The sequence below is a fragment of the Scyliorhinus canicula genome, chromosome 13 (genome assembly GCF_902713615.1).
Source record: "Scyliorhinus canicula chromosome 13, sScyCan1.1, whole genome shotgun sequence".
Lineage (NCBI taxonomy): Eukaryota > Metazoa > Chordata > Chondrichthyes > Carcharhiniformes > Scyliorhinidae > Scyliorhinus > Scyliorhinus canicula.
The window spans coordinates 131,687,448-131,708,981 of record NC_052158.1 but is presented as its reverse complement, the minus strand read 5'-3'; the positions used below and the strand labels follow the sequence as shown (position 1 = coordinate 131,708,981).

The following is a 21,534-nucleotide window of genomic DNA, read 5'->3' as shown; positions in this document are numbered from 1 at the left end:
GAGGAAACCGGAGCACCCGGAGGAAACCCACGCACACACTGGGAGGACATGCAGACTCCGCACAGACAGTGACCCAGCCGGGAATCGAACCTGGGACCCTGGAGCTGTGAAGCTTTTATGCTAACCACCATGCTACCCTGTTCACCATATGTTCACCAAGACCACCGGAGAACCTTCAAACACTCACTGACTACCTCCCATCTCCCCCCTGAATCCCCCAAAATATTAGCCACCGTCCTACTGATCAGCACTGCAGTCCCCTTTGTCCTCCGGTCAAATCTCGAATGGAACTTGCCCATTCACCCTTCCTCAGCCTTGTCTGATCTCAAACCTTCAGATGTCTCTCCTCCAAGAGAACCATGTCCACTTTCAAACCTTTTAGATAGGCAAACACCCGGGATCGTTTAACTGGCCCATTAAACCCCCTAGCTATGATCAGCCATATCCCACGCACAAGGCGGTCCTACTGGGTCCCACCTCATCTCCAGGCCCACCCAGTATGGGCACCGCCGCCCCTCTCAAAACCAGTCAACCCTCGACAACGCCATGACAAACCTAAAACGAAGAACTTGGCTACAAGATAAAGGACATAATGCAAACATGAAATGCAGAGAGAAAGAAATGTTTTTAAAAAACAACCCTTGGGTGTAACCAATTACTTCATTCAATCTTCCCCCACTCAGTGTTTCTTTATAAAGTCATTTGCTGCCTCCAGCCTATTTAAGTAATGATCCTCTACTCCGAACTTGACCCACAGCCAAGCCAGGTACACCACTCCACTCCAAATCTCACTTTGCTCTTGTAAAGAACTGCCGTGGCCTTCTTGAACACCACAAGCCTTTTTGCCAGTTTTGCCCCAATGTCGTAGATTCTGACAGAGCGGCTCTCCCATCTACATCCTCGGGTGTCCCCTGGTCACCTCGGGATCTTTTCTCTATCCAAATATATGAGGAGTCGGACTGTAGTCACCCATGGTGGCTCCCCAGATTTGGGCCTCTGTTGCAACGACTGGTGGGCCTGGTCCACTTTGGGAGGGTTTACAAAGACCCCCTCCCGTGCCAGTTTCACAAACATCTTTGCCACATAGTTTGTGGCATTCACTCCTTCTATGCCCTCTGACAGTTCAATGATCCTCAAATTTTGATGTCTGGAATAATTCTCCAGGTCGACGAGCTTGGCCTTCAATGTCTTCAGCTGCTCCACCAACATCACCACCTCTGCCTCCAACTCCAAGGAGACGATCTGATCACCACGGTCCGTGACCACCTCCTCCACCTTCTGAACCGCCAAGCCCTGCACCTCAAACTGTTGTTCCACCCTGTCCAGAGCTGTGCAATTAGGCTCGGTCATCTTCGCCAAATTGTCTGTAACCAAAACTCTTCCACCAGCCTTTCAGTTGTCCACTGCGACAGCAACGATGACACAGAGACCTCCGCCATTTTCTTCCCTCTTGCGACGCACGGGCCTTCTGAGTCAGACAAGGGCTCCCTACTCTACCTACTCCTCGTTATCTCCAGACATCCCACACCAGATGAGGAATCCAAACTCTCCAACTACACCACTTCTTCACCTGAACACACATTAAACAGGCTAAAAACAACCCCCCCCCCCCCCCCCCCCCCCCCAGCCAGAGCCACCATATGTGCGACTGTTCACTTCATGGCTGTCACCGGAAGTCCTGTTTCCTTTTCAGCTGTGGCACTGCAGATGTGGTTTGCCTCGGCATCGGGAAGCGTTGCCTGCAAAAATCATTTGCAAGGGTGTGCTGCTGCAATCTTTCCTCTTGTGTCTCATGCTGACGCATCCAGCACAAGTCAACATTGGCCAAGTTTTGCCGCTGGTTCTTAATCCCAGTCTTTGTATATCCAGGAAGGTGGAAATCCACAAACCGTTCGGTACGTAATTCTGCTTTCCCTCCATGACAGATGTCGAGGTGTTTGTGTGAATGTCATATAATCCACAGAAGAGTTTGAAATATTTCTGAATAACAATGGAGTTAACACACTGAAGCTATCCTGTCAACCAGTATCAAATGAAGCTGCAGAAAGAAATATATAAATTGGTTTATAGAGAGGCCTTTGAATTGTTTGCTAGGGGACAAGCTCGACTGTAATTTCCATATTTCTCTCTGACATTGACGAGGCAATATTCTGTTGGTTTATGTAATAACTCTGCAAAAGGTTGGTCACCTTGCATGTCTAAACAGGCTCCTTGGGCAAGGTTTAGTTTGTTTAAACTTGACTTAAGTTGCAAAATAAGAGCAGAGCAAGTGAAAGTGAGTCCAGGCACAAAACTCAAGTGTTCATTGCTGATCAGAAGGTCAGGATGAAAATCCACTAACACGATAGAAATGTATGTGGTGGAGTTGTTGTAAAGAGACTAGGCTCATTCACGTATGTAGTGACGAATGGAGAGAGACACCCAGTGTCATGCAAGATGATTTGGTTGAAAGAAAATATGACCGAGGCGAACCTCCTATAGTTCAAAATTCACCATGTAATTCCAGGTGAAAATCAGAAAGGAAGTGAAAGTCACAAAGAAACTGAAAGTTTGCTCGTTCCATAGAATCCCAACCATTAAGTGAATTTGGTGCCAAAGTTTAGGTTTGACAGTCAGATGTTGAGAGAACAGCTGAAATGGAAGAAGATAGCTAAACAGGAAGAGAAAGAAGTCAGTGTTGTTATGCTCTTGACATTGCATAAGCTACTTCCTTGATGTACACTCTGACAAAGGAAGGTTCAGACTTGAAGATAACTTTAACACATTTATTAAACGGTTAAAGATTCTCCTACTTGGATTCGAGACTCCTGTTAATCCTGCTATAGCTACTCAGACTAACTAACCAATCATCCTGCTATAGCTACTCAGACTAACTAACCAATCTGCTACAATCCACGTGGTGGGTGTGATGTGTTTCAATCAACTCTCTGTACTCACCAAGTGTCTCCATTGTAAAGAGGAAGACCATGTGTGCCGTGTCCTTGGATATGGATTGGTGTAATGCCCTCCTGTGGTAGTGTCACCTCTGTGTGTGTCTTGAATGCCCATTGGTTGTGTCCTATCTTACTGACCTATTGGTTGACTGTCTGTGTGTCATGATGTCTCTGGTGCTCCCTCTAGTGTCTAGCTAGGTGTAGTGTGTTCACATTAACCCCTTGTGTATTTAGTGTCCTACTGTATCTACATTAACCCCTTGTGTATTTACAGTGATGCATATCACCACAGTCAGATAGATTAAAGTGCATGGGAAGGAAGAAGAAATATCCTGAGGGGTCTTCACAGGGTCGATGAAGAGGATGTGGTGCAAGTCAAAGAAAGTAAAAGTTGCAAGGCAACTGAAAGCTTGCTCGTATCACAGAATCCCAACCATTAAGTAGATTTCGTCACCAGCAGGTTTGGCACAGTCAGATGTTGAGAGAACATAACTAAGCTGAAATGGAAGAAGATAGCCAGGAAGCGAAAGAGGTGCGATAGGTTTAAGTACAGAAGAAGGAAGAAGAAAGATCCTGAGGGGTCTTGATAGGGTAGATGTGAAGGGTAGATGTGAAGAGGAGTTTTTCTCTTGTGGCAGAAACTAGAACTTGAGCTCACTGTTTAAAATGAAGGGGTTGCCCATTCAACATGAACATGGAGATGAGGTGAAATCTTTTGAGGATTGTGAGTCTTTTGGAATTCTCTTCTTGGCACGTTGGTAGAAGCAGAGACTTGGAATTTTTTTTAGTAGAGGTGGATAGATTTGTGGTAAGGAAGGTTATAGGGTTACTATCAATTCTGCCGTGATTTTGTTGTGGCAGAGCAGGTTTGAGAGGATGAATGGCCTACTCATGTACATTTGTATTTTTATTACTTTTGTCAAAAGATATGTTTGTTAAATATGACTAAAGGAAAAAAATTAATAAATATATATTTTATATATATGTTTTTTTTTAAAGAATATCCAATTATTTTTTGAATTAAGGGACAATTTAGCATGGCCAATCCACCAATCCTGCACATTGTGTTGAGGGGGTGAAACCCACGAAGACGCAAGGAAAATGTGGAAACTCCACACGGACAGTGACCCAGGGTTGGGATTCAAACCCGGGTCCTTGGCACCGTAAGCAGCAGTGCTAACTACCGTGCCACATGCCATCCTTAAAGGAAAAATATTTTGCATGTAAATTACTTTGGACCAATTGGTGATATATTTTATTAAATTTTAGGTCTTGATGCTGGTTTTGTCATGCTGCATTCTGAGAAATTATTTGCATCTACGATTTTACCTTTTAATGTATAAATTCTTACTGTAGGGAATGAGTACAGGATCGTAATAGCTGAGCATTCTGTTATACTCCCCTACTGTTTGTTGGGGCGGGGGGCCGGAGAAATGCAAATAAAGTTGGTTCCATAATGACTTTCTCTAGTTGAGCATGTTAAACAAGCCTGTTGATAAACTTTCCAACCGCAACACTTGAATTCAAGGAAGATGGAATAGGCGAGTGATGGTCCTGTAGCTGACCAACGACCTGGTCTTGTTGATGCACAATCTCCAGCAACACCTTGTAAGATATGGGATGAGAGAACTTCAATTTTGCTCAACCAGAGCTGTTTGAGTATTTATGGATCGGGTGTTCTCAGCCTTGGGTTTAGATGCATTACCTATTATTAATTTCCTCTTAATATTGTAATAATCAGCATAGGTCTCATTATTATAGTGTAATGGATTTCTCCATGTGGTTTGGGTTTATAGCTGTAGTTTTCTCCATGGGCAATTCGATATTCCAATGATCATTGTGAGCAGAGATGAACATTTTCTGGAAAAATTGTCAATCCTGATTGCACTTGTGTACCTAGCTTTGCTAAAAGGTTGAGAGAAATGTGCTTTGTAGGAGTTTGATCAAATGTTGAAAACCTATTCAGGCCTTTTCTCCAAATATTGGAGAAAATGCGGGGCAGCACGGTAGCATGGTGGTTAGCATAAATGCTTCACAGCTCCAGGGTCCCAGGTTCGATTCCCGGCTGGGTCACTGTCTGTGCGGAGTCTGCACGTCCTCCCCGTGTGTGCGTGGGTTTCTTCCGGCTGCTCCGGTTTCCTCCCACAGTCCAAAGATGTGCGGGTTAGGTGGATTGGCTATGCTAAATTGCCAGTAGTGTACTAAAAAGTAAGGTTAAGGGGGGGTGTTGTTGGGTTACGGGTATAGGGTGGATACGTGGGTTTGAGTAGGGTGATCATTGCTCGGCACAACATCGAGGGCCGAAGGGCCTGTTCTGTGCTGTACTGTTCTATGTTCTATATTAAACCAATCTGTTTCTGTTCACAAAAATGGCTTTCAGCTTTGTACTTTACAATTTGTCAAAAGTAGTACAATTCATAGTGCTAGTTTGCAGTTACTTTGAAATGGGATGGCCCAGGGGCAAACTAATACCTGTACTCTGTGATACATGTAATTCCTACGCTTTCAATGTGGTGAATTCAAGAAAAACTGGTTTGAAGTCACTGATCCAATCTACTACTGGTTCCACTCCCAAATCTGACCTAATATTCTCAGTCTCTAATTACTAAGTTCCCATGCTGCCATTTCTGTCTATAGACAGCAAAGTCCTGTCAATCTCCAGACTATGGGCATGCTGCTCAAGCCCCTTCATCTACAAAATCCTTCTAGCCTCAAACTGTTATCACAGTATTTTTTTTTGATTACCAGGTTTAATGGCAGCTCCTATGGTCCTCTTCCCTACTTGCTCTCAGGTTGCATCTTCTACTGACTCCCTCCCAGATTCCATTCCCGCTATCTTACCTCCTTCATTCTTATTTCTTGATTGTTTCCATCTTCAGCATTTTCTCAGCCTTAAAAAAAAAAAGTGCTCCCAAGTGAAACAATAAAAAAAAAAACCCCAAAAACTTCATATGCAAGTCTCTCAAAGACAGCAATATATAAAAGAGGCGTAAAAACAGAATAAACTAAATAGATCTGGCAGCATCTTTGGAGAGAGAAGCAGAGTTAACATATTTTTTTTGAGTCGGTATGAATCTTCAGAACTGAAGAGGGGTAGAAATGCGATGGATTATATCGTGGGCAAGAGGGGTATAGAAGGTCCGGGTTGGGTGGGAGCTATGGAGATTGACAAAAAATACCATGGACACAAAACAAAGGGTGTATTAATGGTAGCATTATAGGCTAAAGAAGGTTGCTGGTAGTGGCTTCAAGGTAAGATATCCGAATCTGTTCACTGGAAAATACCGATCAATGCTCAGTGAAAGCAAAACTGAAGAACAAGTGACAGATGCCCCTGTGGGAGTGGAGTGGTATTGGCATTGGAACAAGAAAAGGGTCAAGATGGAGGAGAAAGTTCAGTCTAAAGCTGTTGAACTCAATGCCCAGAGGCTATAATGGCCTAATTAACATTTGCTCTGAAGAGCCACGCAGACCTGACATCTTTAACTCTGTTTATCCTCACAGATGCTGCCAGATCTGCTAAGTTTATCCAGCAGTTTGTTTTTATTTCAGATTTCCAGCATCTGCAGTATTTTGCTTTTCTTCTATATAAAAAAGATGCGGTGGGGGAAGAAAAACCTTCAGTTTGGAATTGAGGAATCCATTAAAAGTATACATATTACAAAAAATGGTTTTTCAATTTGCAAAATAACTCCACAATAATCATCAAATATATACAGGTACAGTACAAAAATAACACGTTTCAATCCTACTAACCCGTAGCCCTATACGTCCTAACAAAGGAAACCCCAAACAAGACCTAATAATCCCGCCCTAACAACTGATGGTGACTAACTCTCTGAAAAAGGAAATCAATGGCTGCCATCTCCAGTAGAACCCATCTACCAATCCTCTCATGGTGTACTTTGCCACATCGTGGTGTTGGCCAGTATGCAGCACCGACGAGACCGAGACTCTGAAAATGGCCACCTGCGGACAAGGCACCAGTTGGATATAAAAATCCCTGACCAGGAGACCCAACTGCCGACGAGTTTCGGACAGAACAAGAATACCCCCGCCCCCATCAAAATCAGACCCAGCTTCCCTTGCCGCCACTTCATAACCACCTCCAATTGCCAAGGCAAACAGCAGCTGAGTCAGAAGTCACTCCTGCCTTATACCCCATCTAAAGCCATTTGTCCAGACCTTAGTGGTGGGAGCCCTACACAACAAACTGATCCAAGATCTGAACTATGATCCGAAACCGAACCTCAAAGTTTCAAATAGGTGCTTGCACTCAACCCTATCAAACGCGTTCTCGCCGTCCAATGAAACAGTCACCTCTGGATCATCGTCGGATAGGGGCACTGAACCATACTTTATCTTCGACCTATATTGGCCGACCCTTAAAAACCTGTCTGTTCCTCCAATATCACCCATGGGAGGCAAGGCTGTAAACTCGTTCCAACACTTTAGCCAACAACTCAGCATCCATACTTAATACTTAGCAACAAAATCGGCTGATATGATACGCACTCTGTAGGGTCCTTATCCTTATTCAGAATCAAGAAGATGGATGCCTGTGTCACTGTGGCTGACAAACCCCCCCCCCCCCCCCCCCCCCCCCCCCCCCCGGGGCCAAGGAATCGTTACAGATGTCCAATATCAATGGGTTCAACTGCCCCCGCAAGTTTCTTACAACTCAATTGGAAACCCGTCTAGGCTTGGGGCTTTACCCATCTGCATGGAACCAATACAGTGGCTCCGATCTGTACAGCCTTTAATAAAACTCTTCAAACACTGCATTAACCTGTGTTGGGGCAGAGACCAGCCTGCCACTTGAGGCCCTCAAATGAGCAATCTCCCAGAAGGCTGCCTCAGCTGATGTGTAAAAATGATTGACCTTCTCCCCATGTTCATAAGTCCCCCTTGAGCGTTCGCAGCTGGCCCACTGCCTTACCCGTTGAGAGTAGCTCAAATTCCAGCTGCAATTTCTTCCTAGACGCCAGTATCTCTGGTGTTGGGGCAATCAAATATTGGTGATCCACCTCTAGGATGGGGTCCACCAACTTCTTCCACTCCACCTTTCCAGACCTATCCCTATGATTTCAAGAAATTATCTCCCTTAAATGACCACCTTAAGGGCCTCCCATAATGTAGAAGGGGAGATGGAGTCACTCTTGTTGAACCTAATGTAGTCCCCAATGATGGAGGATATGCACTCTCAGAAACCTTTATTTGCCAGCAGTCCCTTGTCTAGTCTCCGCAGCGGGTGTTGAAAGGGAACCGGCTCAAATACTAAATCCACAAAGATAACAATTACTGAGTATCCTGCTGCCTTCACTCCAGAAAGAAGACACTTACCTAGCACAAAGCAAAGAGACCTGACGTACATGGGAGAAGAACAGAAAATCCTTATCCCTCTGTGAAAAGCGCCACAGGCCTGCCCCCCCCCCCCGCCCCATACATTTTACAGAACACAATTAACTCTCCCCCAGTCCTTCCTCACAAAAGCATCCGCCTCTTCCGGCACCTCAAAATAATAGTCTTTCAAGTTATAAGTCATTCTGAGGGTGCAGGAGAAATCATCCCAAACCGAACTCTACTTTTGAAAACACTGCCTTGACCTTGTTAAATGCCACTCTCCATTTGGCAAGCTTCGCTCCCACATCCTGAAAGTCCTCCCATTTATAGTCACTGTGATCTTTCACCCACCTCTGGACTCGTTCCACTCCTGGTAACTGGAACCTAATGACAATTGCCCGAGGTGGCCGAGACTTCTGATGGAAAGGCCAATGAGCCCACTCCAGCTTGGGAGGGGACAACTATCCAACCTCCCTCACAATCTTCCCAAACATCTTCAACATATGTTCAGTTTGGTTCAGGTTTTCCACTCCATCCGTCAGTCCTGCAACTCGGATTCTGCCTCCTGGAGCGATTCTCCACATCATCCACCTTGGCATGCTGAGATTTGTGTTATTCTCCGCTTCCAAAGAGACAATCCGATCGCTCTGCTTTCAAAGAGCCAAATGCACACCTTCCAACGCTGTGCCATGTTTTATCCAAATTTGCCATTCGAATAGGAGCTAAGGCTTCAATTGAATTATGGAGGTCCTCGGAGACCGCCTGCTGTTTATGAATTCCTCCACAAAGATGCCCGAAATCACTGTGTCAACAAAGTAACCTTGGCTTTGACAGCACCCCCTGCCATTTTGTCAACATCGAGGTTTCTGAATCGGACAACAATTCTTTACTTGCTGTCTTTTTTGACCCGTATAATAATAATAATCTTTTATTGTCACAAGTATGAAGTTACTGTGAAATGCCCCGAGTTGCCACATTCCGGCGCCTGTTTGGGTAAGCTGGTACGGGAATTGAACCCGCTACTGGCCTTAGTTTTGCATCACAAACCAGCTGTCTAAATCACTGAGCTAAACCAGATGGTGGCATTTCCACAATATGAGAGCCTTATCCATATGATTATCCCAACACCCTTCAATAACCAAGCACAAAAGGTAAAAAGCGAAGTGCTCAGGCAGGAGCTGCCTCGTGCGCGGCCACTTTCTGCATGCTGCCACTGGAGTCAGAATCGATAATCTCGAGTGTTGTCAGTCAGAAGGGTAGAAATAAAATTAGCACAACATAAAAGGAATTAGAAAATAGAAAAGAAGCAGAGACAATTATCTCTGGGAGTTAACCTTGGACGATAATCTTTTTGTCTCCATGAGATTAACATATTCTGTTATGAGGCATAGTGCCCGTGTCATTACAAGATATCATTTTCTCACTCTCTGGAACACATGCACTTCAAATCCACTTATGACTGGTACTTCATAAAATTGTTTGGATGTGCGCACCTGCATCTGTACAAAGCTTAATTTACAACTACTGCAAATTAGTTGGAATTTTAATGTGTATCTTTGATTACATTTGGTGTCTTGGGTCCTTTTGAGAATGTTGGTTACCTGAGTGAGTATGGAGCCTGAATCCAAAGTAAATAATGAAATAACATTGGATTGTCCAGTATTTTTTGAGTTATTAGCAAGCATCTCTGGAATGTCTTGAAAACTAGACATTGGGTCGTGAGCCACCACTTAGTGTAGATGTCCGGACTATAACCTGCAGGCCACACGTTCTTCAAACACGAAAGAAAGAACATGCAGTTGTATTGTACTTTTTCTGTGTCCTTAACCATTGTAAACGTATCTCGCAAAAAATCATATACTTTCAGATTATAGATTTGTGCATCAAATTATAGATTTTGTGCAGACAAATGTGAAGATTAATTTGTCCAAGTGTGCTCAAAAGAGCAAATCCAAATAAATGACCAGTGAATGGGGAAATTAATGTTGAAGAAATCCTTGCTGTTTTTCAAGTAGTACCGTGGAATCTGTGAAGCTGCACCAGATGTGGTTTAGTGTCTCGCCCAAAAGATAGCTTCACTAGCGATGCAACACACCGCCTGTTCTCCTCTGAATTTATCAGCTTAGATTGTGCTCCAGTCTTGGGGCTTGCTCCACGACCTTTTGTTTCAACCAAGAATGCCATCATGGAGATGAGTTTTATTTGCGTTTGGTACTCTGTTGTTTGCAGGGCTGGATTCTGATGAAAACTGAAAGAAAATTCACTCGTGCTTGAGGATTGCTGTCTTTTTTATTTTCAGTTATCACTTTTACCGGCTCGACTTCAGCCAGAATGTCACAAATGTATTTATTTTTAAAAACTATTACTATTCTCCTTTTTCACATTTATTCAAAATTTAAACCCACCAACAAACAACAAACGGGAATGAATACAATGTCAATCCTCTTATCAACAAAAACAATCCCATCCTCCCACCAGCCCCCAAACAGCCCACATGTCAACACAAAGATTAAATAAAAATGGAATCCGGAATCACCCATTGTTACCATCAACATACACAGTACCCCCCAACGCGCCCATCCAATGTTCGATGTCATCCAATTATTGAAAATGCATAATGAATAACACATCTTCTACCCCTTCAAAGAGCCACCTCATCCTTACCCTTGTGAGGTGTGCTCTAAATACCACCTGCAGCTGTATCAGTCCCAACCTCGCACACGAGTTGGAGGCATTCACTGTCCAGTGGACCTCACACCAGAACCCCCCCTCCATGCCCTCTCCCAACTCTTCTCCCACTTTGCTTCGACCCCTTCCAGCGATGTCTTCTCCTCTTCCAAAATAGCCTCGTAAACTGTCGACACTGCCCCCTTCTCCAGTCCCCCTGTCGTCAGTACCTCCTCCAGCAACGTGGAGACCGGCTCCATCGGGAAGCTCTATCTCCTTCTTGGCAAAGTCTCGTATCTGCAGGTATTTAAACATTTTCCCCTGCTCCAGCCCATACTTCGCTCCCAGCTCCTTCAATCCTGCAAACTGACCCCCAAGAAACAAATCTTTTAGTGCCCCAACTCCCTTCTCCTCCCATCTCCGAGTATTCCCATCCCACTTCCCTGGCCAAAATCGGCATTTCCCTTGACCCCGCCCCCAACCTGAAGTGCTGGCGAAAATGCCTCCAAATTCTCAACGATGCTATTACTACCGGACCCCCCCCCCCCCCCCCCCCCCCCCCGAGTATTTCAGAATTTCTCAAATAAACAGTATTTCCATAACTAGATCCTGTGATTCATATGTAGTTACTTAATCTTAAACATTGCAACTATTGAACCAGGGAGGAACTGCAATATTCAATATTTAGTTCTGACTCTGAACTTGGAAAACTATAACACTATGTAAACTGAATGAGCAGATATAACTTCTCCCTAGTTCCAATCTCTATGCTGCAGTGGATCCCAATAGGAATGTAGTAATTAGATATTTATGTTAATTATACTCTTCTGTCCCAAATTTCTAAATATACACCCCCAAATCTAGCTAATGTATATAATTATTATATTGGATTGATTTTTTTTTTGGTCTTGTGACGTCATACATTTATGTTATGTCAGAGTAATTCCAAACTCTTCCACAGTGAACTATGGGCCTTGATGTACATTGAAAAGATTGGCAATTACAGTAATTTTAGAATAATACTTGAAGCCTAATTTGATATTTCCTTCATGGCATAGTGTACATTATTTGGATTTGCACTGCCCTCTACTGCATTGACAGAAAATTTACCAACAGTATTCTAAAGGTTGCTCATCACAACTAACAGATTGCTTATGAGTCAGTTGTTTTTAGATAAAACTTAGTACGAGTGCAGCACTGATTTTAAATCTCATCCATATAATACTACTTTAGTGCATCTTTAGGTGTAAGTCTCGCATGTCATCTGTCAACTTTTTATATGGTGTCTGACTACACTTGTGTAACATAAATGGACATTGGATTGCACTGAAGTGTAGAAAAGATCTCTGGAAAATGAGATGCTCTAATTGTAGAATAATTAAAAAGACCTTGTAAAAAAAAAAACTTTCATTTGTATTGCACCTTTTGTAAAAATTGGGTGTCCCAAAGCACTTTATGGCCAATAAAGTACTTTTTGAGGTGTTGTAACTCTGGAATTAATGCAGATGTGGAGGCATGGTAGATCATCACTTTTTGGGCATTGTTTTTTATTTCCAAGACTACACATAGCTAATTGTCCATTGAATTTTTGTACCATCTCCTTAGATAAAGAACTGAGGCAAGCTTGAGAATAAGAACCATAATGTAAGCAGTTGGGTTTCAAGACATACTTGACAGTTCCTGACTGGCATCTGAGGTGATTTCCAGCCATACGATAGGAATAGTACTCCATTATATTTTGAGTTCAAGCCCGAGGAAGATTGTGTTGGAAGATAATCTACCTTTTGGAGCTTTGTTTTAGCTGAGTGAACTGATCTTTGTAATGCTGAGGATGTAATGTTGGCCATTTCTCGAGATCATAGGGGAAGTTGAATCTAGTTGGAAATTTGAGGGCTTGACTAACGAGTTTTCTTTTCACCAGTAGAAACTGGGGTTGTTTTAAATGATCTATTTGTATTTATGGGAATTAGAAATAAGGCATAGCTTTAAGTTTACCTCGGGGTTAATGACTTCAGTTTGGTGTAGATGCATGTATGGTAATGAAAGTATATGATGTGAAAACAAATAGGGTTTTAAAAAAAATTATTGAAAACCATTTAATTGTAACATAACAATACAATATGAAGCCGATGCTTCAGGTTGCAATGTAAAAATAGCACAATCGACAATCAACACGTCCAATCCTAACTCTCCAATATTAAAGTAAAAAAAAACCTTAACAAATGACAGTGACTTCCTCTTTAGAAGAGGAAATGAATGGCTGCCATTCTCAGTAGAACCCTTTGACTGATCCTCTAATGGTGTACTTGACCGTCTCCAAACGTAGGAACTCCCATGAGATTACTCAGGGAGACCGAGGCATAGTAGGAAACTCCACCCATGCAGATCCTGCCTCTGGCCTATTAACGAGGCAAAGGCGAGGACATCCGCCTTCACCCCGAAAATGGCCACCAGCGGACAAGGCTCCAGTTTGACATTGATAATTTCTGACATGGTGTTGAAGAAAGAGATCCAAGAACTTAATAACTTGGTACACTACCAGAACATATGAGTATGATTAGCCTGTCCCCGAGAACACCGCTCGCACCTGTTGTCCATCCCTGAAAAAAAAACTTGCGCGTCCTCACCTTGGTCAGATGAGCCCTGTAACATTTTTTTCCCCCCAATTGTGGGGCAATTTAACATGTCCAATCCAGCTACCCTGCACATCTTTGGGTGGTGGTGGTGAGATCCACGCATGGAACCCAGGTCCTCGGTGCCGCGCGATAGCAGTGCTAACCACTGCGCTACCCTGCCCACGCTCTCATTTCACCGTTTCGTCATTCAACGGAGCCGACCCCGCTGATGGGATTTGGCTGTAAATACCCGAAAAACTCTTTGCTGGCCCCCCCCCCCCCCCCCCCCCCCCCCCCCCCACCCACCCACCCACCCACCCACCCGCAAGCACCAACCGTACCTGGCTGAAAATAAAATTCTCTCCAAAAGGGAGCACATTGGTACCAAGGGAAAAGAAAGAAAGGACTGCCCCACGAAAATGCCAAATCTGGAAATATCTAAACAAATTTGGTTCCATGGAATTTAAATCTTTCTGGCAGTTACTCAAAGTTGGCAAACCTTTCCTCCACAAACAGGTCTCCAACCCTCTCCAAACCCTTCTGCTCCCATGACCTAAACGTCGAGTCTAAGCCTGCTGGTACAAAGATGATTACAACAGATGGGGGCCAACAACTACATGGAGCTAAATTTAAAATGCTGCCTGAACCGCTACCAGATTCTTCAGGTGGCACCATTACCCAATTTGAAGAGAGAACGGAAACGCGGCAGTTGAAATGAAAAATGAAATGAAAATCGCATATTGTCACTAGTAGGTTTCAATGAAATTACTGTGGAAAGCCCCCAGTCGCCACATTCTGGCGCCTGTCAGGGGAGGCTGGTACGGGAATCGAACCGTGCTGCTGGCCTGCTTGTTCTGCTTTAAAAGCCAGCGATTTAGCCCAGTGAGCTAGACCAGTTAAAGCATCCGAACCAGAACCTCTACAAAAACTCTTCTCCCTTTTGCCCCCATATCAAATTCTGATCATGAAGCCATCCCAGTACTTGGCAGCTCAATAATAAAACAACAAATTGGGTAAAGCTAAACCACTTGTCCATCTCTCTGGAAGAACACCCTACAGATCCTTGGGGTATTGCCTGCCCAAATAAAAGAGGACACTTATTTGTTAATCCTGACAAAGAAGGATTTGGGGAGGCACTGAAAAAGAAATAAAAATATCTGCGAGACATTCATTTTAATAGTCTGAACTCTGCCCACCAAGGACAGGGAGAAGTTATTCCACTTCGCCAAGTCCGATTTGACCTTGTTCACCAGACCAGCATTTAATTTATGGGCCAAGGGCCAATCGTTGGCCATTTGGATTGTCAGACAATGAAAGCTAGATCTGGCTAGGCGAAAAGGCAACATCTCTCCCCAATTTATCCCCTTTCAATCTACTGGAAGATTTTCAAGCAATGGTTTGAGTTTCAATTGCTAAAGCAGATGGAAGCGGAGATGGTGGACATCCCAGCCCTTTTTGAGCAGAACATAACCTGAACTCTATACATTAGTGCAAACACCAGCTCCATATATTAGTACAAACACTATCATTGAGGCCTAATACAGTAAACAAATCCAGGATATGAACTTTTGCCCAAAACCAAACCTCTCTAGAATCTCATCCCCACTTCACTCTATCAAACGGTTTTTGGAGTCCATGCAAACAAACTGGTCCAGTTCGGGCACCTGAGAGTGGAAAAGGACAATATTTAACAGCAGACATATAATGGCCGATATTTGACGAAGTCTGTCTGATCTTCGAGATCACCTCTAGGAGGCAGGGCTCCAATGGCCGTCGGCACTTTTGCGCCTAATTTAACGTCTCCGTTCAAAAGCGAGAAGGATTAAATTAACCCACATTCTGTAGGGTCGTTGTCCTTCTCCAGCATCAGGGAAATAAGAGGCCTGTGCAAGTGTGTAACGGGCAACGAACCCTGGGACAAGGAATCATTGAACATATCTAATATAAAAGGGATCGGCTGCCCTGTTGATGTCCAGAGGATGTCTATGTTTTGCAAACTTCATAAAATTCAATGGGGAATCCATTATGGGCTGAGAGCTTTAGCTGTCTGCAGTAACCCAATGCATTTCATAATTTCCTCAGGACCCAACGGGATTCCAACAACTCCCTCCTCTCCCCCTCCACCAATGAGATGGTTAGCCCATCAAAAAACTCAGTCATGGCCAAACTCTTTTCCAGGGATTCCGACCAATTGAGATTCTGATTGAATGTTTCAGAAGCCGCGTTGACCTTAGGCAAGGTGGAAACCAAGTCACCCAAGACCCTTAACTGCACAGTATCCTGTGAAGCAGCCTGTCTCATGTGATGAGCTCACAGGCGACTGGCCTTCTCCGCATGTTCATAAAACGTCCCCCTCAAATGTTGCAGCTGGCTCATCGCCTTACCCACTGATCGTAATTTGAATTGCTTCTGCTGCTTTTTTTTCTACTCAAAAGCACCTCCGGGGAAGGGGCAAGCAAGTACTGATGGACTGCTTCTTGCAGAAGGTGGTGAATTTGTGGAACTGGCTGCCCCATAGTACTGTGGAATCCACCGTGGAATCCGAGTCATTAAATTGTTTCAAGAAGGAGATGGATATATTTTTAATTTTAAAAGAAACCGGTTAAAGGGTTATGGGCAACACATGGTGTGTTCCTATGTCTACCTCCAGGATGGAGTCAACCAGCCTCTGCCACTCCCCATTCGCAGTCCTTTCCATGTGTGCTTTGTAGAAATTTACCCCCCCCCCCCCCCCGGGCCCGGTGACCACCTTAAGGGCCCCCCACAACCACCTTAAGGGCCCCCCACAACGTGGAAGGTGAGATAGACTCAATTTATTAAATTTAGTATATTCCCTGATGTTGGAGGACATGTGTTCACAATGTTTTGTTGGCAGCAATGCTGTATCCAATCTCCATGGTGGACATTAGGAGGAACCTGACTCTAGCAGCAAATCCACAATGTGGAGCATCATCATTGAAATCACAATCTCTGGATACTCAATCCTCTTCACCCAAAGGAGTAGACTAGCAACTTGTTCATAAAACTTCTCATTCCAATTTGATTTCTGGACATTAACCAGGACAACTGAGGTGCCTGCCATGGACCCACTAACAATCACATATCTGCCATTAGGATCCAACAAGATCTTAGCGGTCAAAAATTGAACCTTTTTTATTGATCAAAATTGCCCCCCCCCCTTGAGGGGATCTGAGGGGGGGGGGGGGGGAATTTGATGAGAAATTCACAGTTGTATTGGGTGTTGTATTCTGCACTTAGTTTCAGAGTTTGCTGTATTTGACCACTGTTGGCCTGTTGCTTTACATGAACTGTGTTCTTAGAGCATTATAGTGTTGGGTGCATTTTATAACTTATGTTGTCCTTAACCTGTGTACATCTGTACATATATTGGTAGATTGATGGAGTATTGTATTGTAGTCACTCTTGTTCAATGAATGTATTTTTATGTTTCTTAAAAGGTTAAGTCCTGTGACTCTGTTCATCTATGTCTTTAAATTAAAAAGGGAAGTTATGGTATATTAAGCCAGGGTTCCATTCTGGCTCTCGACAGTCCAGTAGTAATGTCAGCTGGGGTCGTAACACCAGGTTCACCTGGTTATGGTCAAATGTCTGTCTTATTACTTGTTTAAATGGTACTTAATTGGTTGTAAAGTGTTTGAGATGGCTGGTGGTTGCAAAAAGGCATTTTGAGGCTTATATATTTTAAGCCTGGAATACAAAAGGAAATTTAAAATTTTATTTTTTGTGACAACTTGTGTACTTATTTACAAACCTATTGAGTCTTATGCCAAAACTAATTTAGTGTGGCGTTTGTTAAATGAAGGGGAAATTTTCTTTTTCGCTGAAGAAGTCTTGCTGTTTTTCAATGTTGCTTTACCACATGCAAACCTTTTGAGGGTTGTATACTGTTAACAACATCCTGAGCTATTCCACAGTCAATTCCAGCTCCTCTTGACCCAGAGTTACAACACAGTTGAAATTAACCCTCAATTTAAAAAAACATCTGAAGTCTTAGGCTGCCCAATACCAGTCACCAGGTTGTAAATTTAAACACGATTAATTTTTGTTAATAACTGTAATTAAATAGGCAATAAATGCCTTTTTAAAATGTTTATTAAGAATCTTTTCATACTCAATACAACTTGAAACATTCAAACAGGGGGAAAAAAAAGGCAAAACATCACAATCAATCCAAACAAAAATGGCAAATAAAACACTGCACCTAATTAACCTAAATTCAAAAACCTACCTGAAGCCCCAAACAACTGATTGGTGACAAAAGCAAATAAATAGTTGCCATCCTGGAGTGAACCTCTCCACCGAAGGTGAACTTGAACTTCTCCAAATGCAGAAATAACATTGAGCCACCCCGCCAAGCAGTCACGAGTCGGAGTGGGGGACCTCCAAGCAAAGGTTTCACCTTTGGGCTATCAACTGGGCAAAGGTTTTTTTAATAAATTTAGAGTACCCAATTCATTTTTTATTCCAATTAAGGGGCAATTTAGTGTGGCCAATCCACCTAGCCTGCACATCTTTGGGTTGTGAGGGTGAAACCCATGCAAACACGGGGAGAATGTGCAAACTCCACACGGACAGTGACCCAGAGCCGGGATCGAACCTGGGACCTTGGCGCCGAGAGGCAGCAGCGCTAACCACTGCACCACCGTGCTGCCTTTCAACTGGGCCTTACTCCAAACTGTATCACCGGTGAGTCCGATACCCCAAATATGGCTACCAGCGGACACTGATCCAAATCTACATGAAATATCTCTGACATGGTGTTAAAATATGACGTACAGAAGCCTATGATTTGGGGGCAGGGCACGAACATATGCATATGGTTAGCCAACCCAAGAGAACAGCGCTCACACTTATCCTTAACGCTTATGCCTTTCCTCAACATCAGGGAAGAACCCGCTCATCCTTACCCTGGTCAAGTATGCCCGATGCAATACCTTAAACTGAATCTGCTTCAGCCGAGCACATGTGATGTGGAGTTGATCCTATGAAGGGGGTCCAATTCATCTTCCCCCTCACCTCTTTTCTGGAGTTAGCTGAAATTCTAGCTGCCCAATTCCAGTCTTTTTAGGTATTTCCAAATTCATGATTTTTCACGTTTACTTCCTTTCCTTTGGCACCACCCTCTCTTCCCTGATAAAGATGATCTCTAGATCTCTCTCTCTGTCTCTGGCTCTCTCCCTGACTCTGCCTCTGGCTCTCTCCCTGACTCTGCCTCTGGCTCTCTCCTTGACCCTGCCTCTGGCTCTCTCCCCCTGACCCTGCCTCTGGCTCTCTCCCCCTGACCCTGCCTCTGGCTCTCTCCCCCTGACCCTGCCTCTGGCTCTCTCCCCCTGACCCTGCCTCTGGCTCTCCCCCTCACCCTGCCTCTGGCTCTCTCCCTCACCCTGCCTCTGGCTCTCTCCCTCACCCTGCCTCTGGCTCTCCCCCTGACCCTGCCTCTGGCTCTCCCCCTCACCCTGCCTCTGGCTCTCCCCCTGACCCTGCCTCTGGCACTCCCCCTGACCCTGCCTCTGGCTCTCCCCCTCACCCTGCCTCTGGCTCTCTCCCTGCCTCTGGCTCTCCCCCTGACCCTGCCTCTGGCTCTCTCCCTGACCCTGCCTCTGGCTCTCCCCCTGACCCTGCCTCTGGCACTCCCCCTCACCCTGCCTCTGGCTCTCTCCCTCACCCTGCCTCTGGCTCTCTCCCTCACCCTGCCTCTGGCTCTCTCCCTCACCCTGCCTCTGGCTCTCTCCCTCACCCTGCCTCTGGCTCTCCCCTCTCCCTGCCTCTGGCTCTCTCCCTCACCCTGCCTCTGGCTCTCTCCCCCTCACCCTGCCTCTGGCTCTCCCCCTCACCCTGCCTCTGGCTCTCTCCCCCTCACCCTGCCTCTGGCTCACCCTCTGGCTCTCCCCCTGCCCTCTCTGGCACTCCCCCTGACCCTGCCTCTGGCTCTCCCCCTCACCCTGCCTCTGGCTCTCCCCCTGCCTCTGGCTCTGCCTGACCCTGCCTCTGGCTCTGCCTGACCCTGCCTCTGGCTCTGCCTGACCCTGCCTCTGGCTCTGCCTGACCCTGCCTCTGGCTCTGCCTGACCCTGCCTCTGGCCCTCTCCCTGCCTCTGGCCCTCTCCCTGCCTCTGGCTCTCTCCCTGCCTCTGGCCCTCTCCCTCACCCTGCCTCTGGCTCTCCCCTCCCTCACCCTGCCTCTGGCTCTCCCCCTCACCCTGCCTCTGGCTCTCTCCCCCTCACCCTGCCTCTGGCTCACCCCTGCCTCTGGCTCTCCCCCTCACCCTGCCTCTGGCTCTCTCCCCCTCACCCTGCCTCTGGCTCACCCCTGCCTCTGGCTCTCCCCCTGACCCTGCCTCTGGCGCTCCCCCTGACCCTGCCTCTGGCACTCCCCCTCACCCTGCCTCTGGCTCTCTCCCTGACCCTGCTTCTGGCTCTCCCCCTGACCCTGCTCTCTCTCTCCCCCTGCCTCTGGCTCTCTCCCTGACCCTGCCTCTGGCTCTCCCCTGACCCTGCCTCTGGCTCTCTCCCCCTCACCCTGCCTCTGGCTCTCTCTCCCCACCCTGCCTCTGGCTCTCCCTCACCCTCCCTGCTCTGGCTCTCCCCCTCACCCTGCCTCTGGCTCTCTCCCTCACCCTGCCTCTGGCTCTCCCCCTCACCCTGCCTCTGGCTCTCCCCCTCACCCTGCCTCTGGCTCTCCCCCTCACCCTGCCTCTGGCTCTCTCCCTCACCCTGCCTCTGGCTCTCCCCTGCCTCTGGCTCTCTCCCTCACCCTGCCTCTGGCTCTCTCCCCCCCTGACCCTGCCTCTGGCTCTCTCCCTCACCCTGCCTCTGGCTCTCCCCCTGCCTCTGGCTCTCTCCCTCACCCTGCCTCTGGCTCTCTCCCCTCACCCTGCCTCTGGCTCTCTCCCTCACCCTGCCTCTGGCTCTCTCCCTCACCCTGCCTCTGGCTCTCTCCCTCACCCTGCCTCTGGCTCTCCCCCTCACCCTGCCTCTGGCTCTCTCCCTCACCCTGCCTCTGGCTCTCTCCCTCACCCTGCCTCTGGCTCTCTCTGGCTCTGGGTCTCTCTCTCTCTCTCTGTCTCTCTGGGTCTCTCTCTCTCTCTCTGTCTCTCTCTCTCTCTCTCTGTCTCTCTCTCTCTCTGTCTGGGTGTCTCAACCCCCCTCCCACCCCCATTATGTGTTTAAAAAAGTAAATGGATAAGAGTCTCTGTTTCATTTGGGCATCTTCAAGTTAGGTCTTCACTCTAGGCCTCTAGTTGGATGTCTTTGTTTTCAGTCTGTAGTAATGATTTTCACTGTCGACTCATCAGGGTCTTGAGATTTTTCTTCAGACTCAAACAGCAGGCAGAAAACCGTTGGGAGAGAGAGCAACACAACCCCCATCATAAGCCTCCAAGAGTTGGGTCCTCTGAAAACCCCCATTTGCAGAACCCAATTGCAGTCTGTTGCTGGGCAGAATACGGTCCTTGGCCAATCCATTGGCCACGAGCCGACCAGTCAAACCAAATCCCTTGGATGCCGAAAGTATTTTCTGTTTATAAACTAAAACTTCATAGCAGAGTACAATTTGAAACTTTTGAGTTCCTCCCTTTCTCTGCTCGACTTAAAGGTATATGACCATTAAAGATTCATGGACCAAAAATGATGTAAAAGTAAAGAAAATAGGAAATAAGAGTATCAAATGTTAGGGCCCTTTCAGTACTTCAAGACTCACCTGGGTTCAACAAAAATATCTATCCCAGGATACAACATGCCTGTTCTGTCCCTTCAATTAAATGATTGTGGGCAGCACGGTAGCATAGTGGTTAGCATAAATGCTTCACAGCTCCAGGGTCCCAGGTTCGATTCCCGGCTGGGTCACTGTCTGTGCGGAGTCTGCACGTCCTCCCCGTGTGTGCGTGGGTTTCCTCCGGGTGCTCCGGTTTCCTCCCACAGTCCAAAGATGTGCGGGTTAGGTGGATTGGCCATGCT

At 45.9% G+C, this 21,534-nt stretch overlaps 1 protein-coding gene across 27 annotated transcripts in view; it reads left to right on the top strand.

Moving 5' to 3' along the window:
- The window catches only part of LOC119976166 (disks large homolog 1), a 426,844-nt gene that overhangs the window by 93,071 nt on the left and 312,239 nt on the right, over positions 1-21,534 (top strand). Inside the window, exon 1 of one of the 27 annotated variants that reach the window (XM_038816431.1) lies at positions 1,872-1,895. The exons of the other annotated variants lie outside the window; for them this stretch is intronic. The gene's annotated coding sequence lies outside the window, so the exon portion shown is untranslated. Of the gene's footprint in view, positions 1-1,871; positions 1,896-21,534 lie in introns of those variants that run through there. 27 annotated transcript variants of the gene reach the window in all.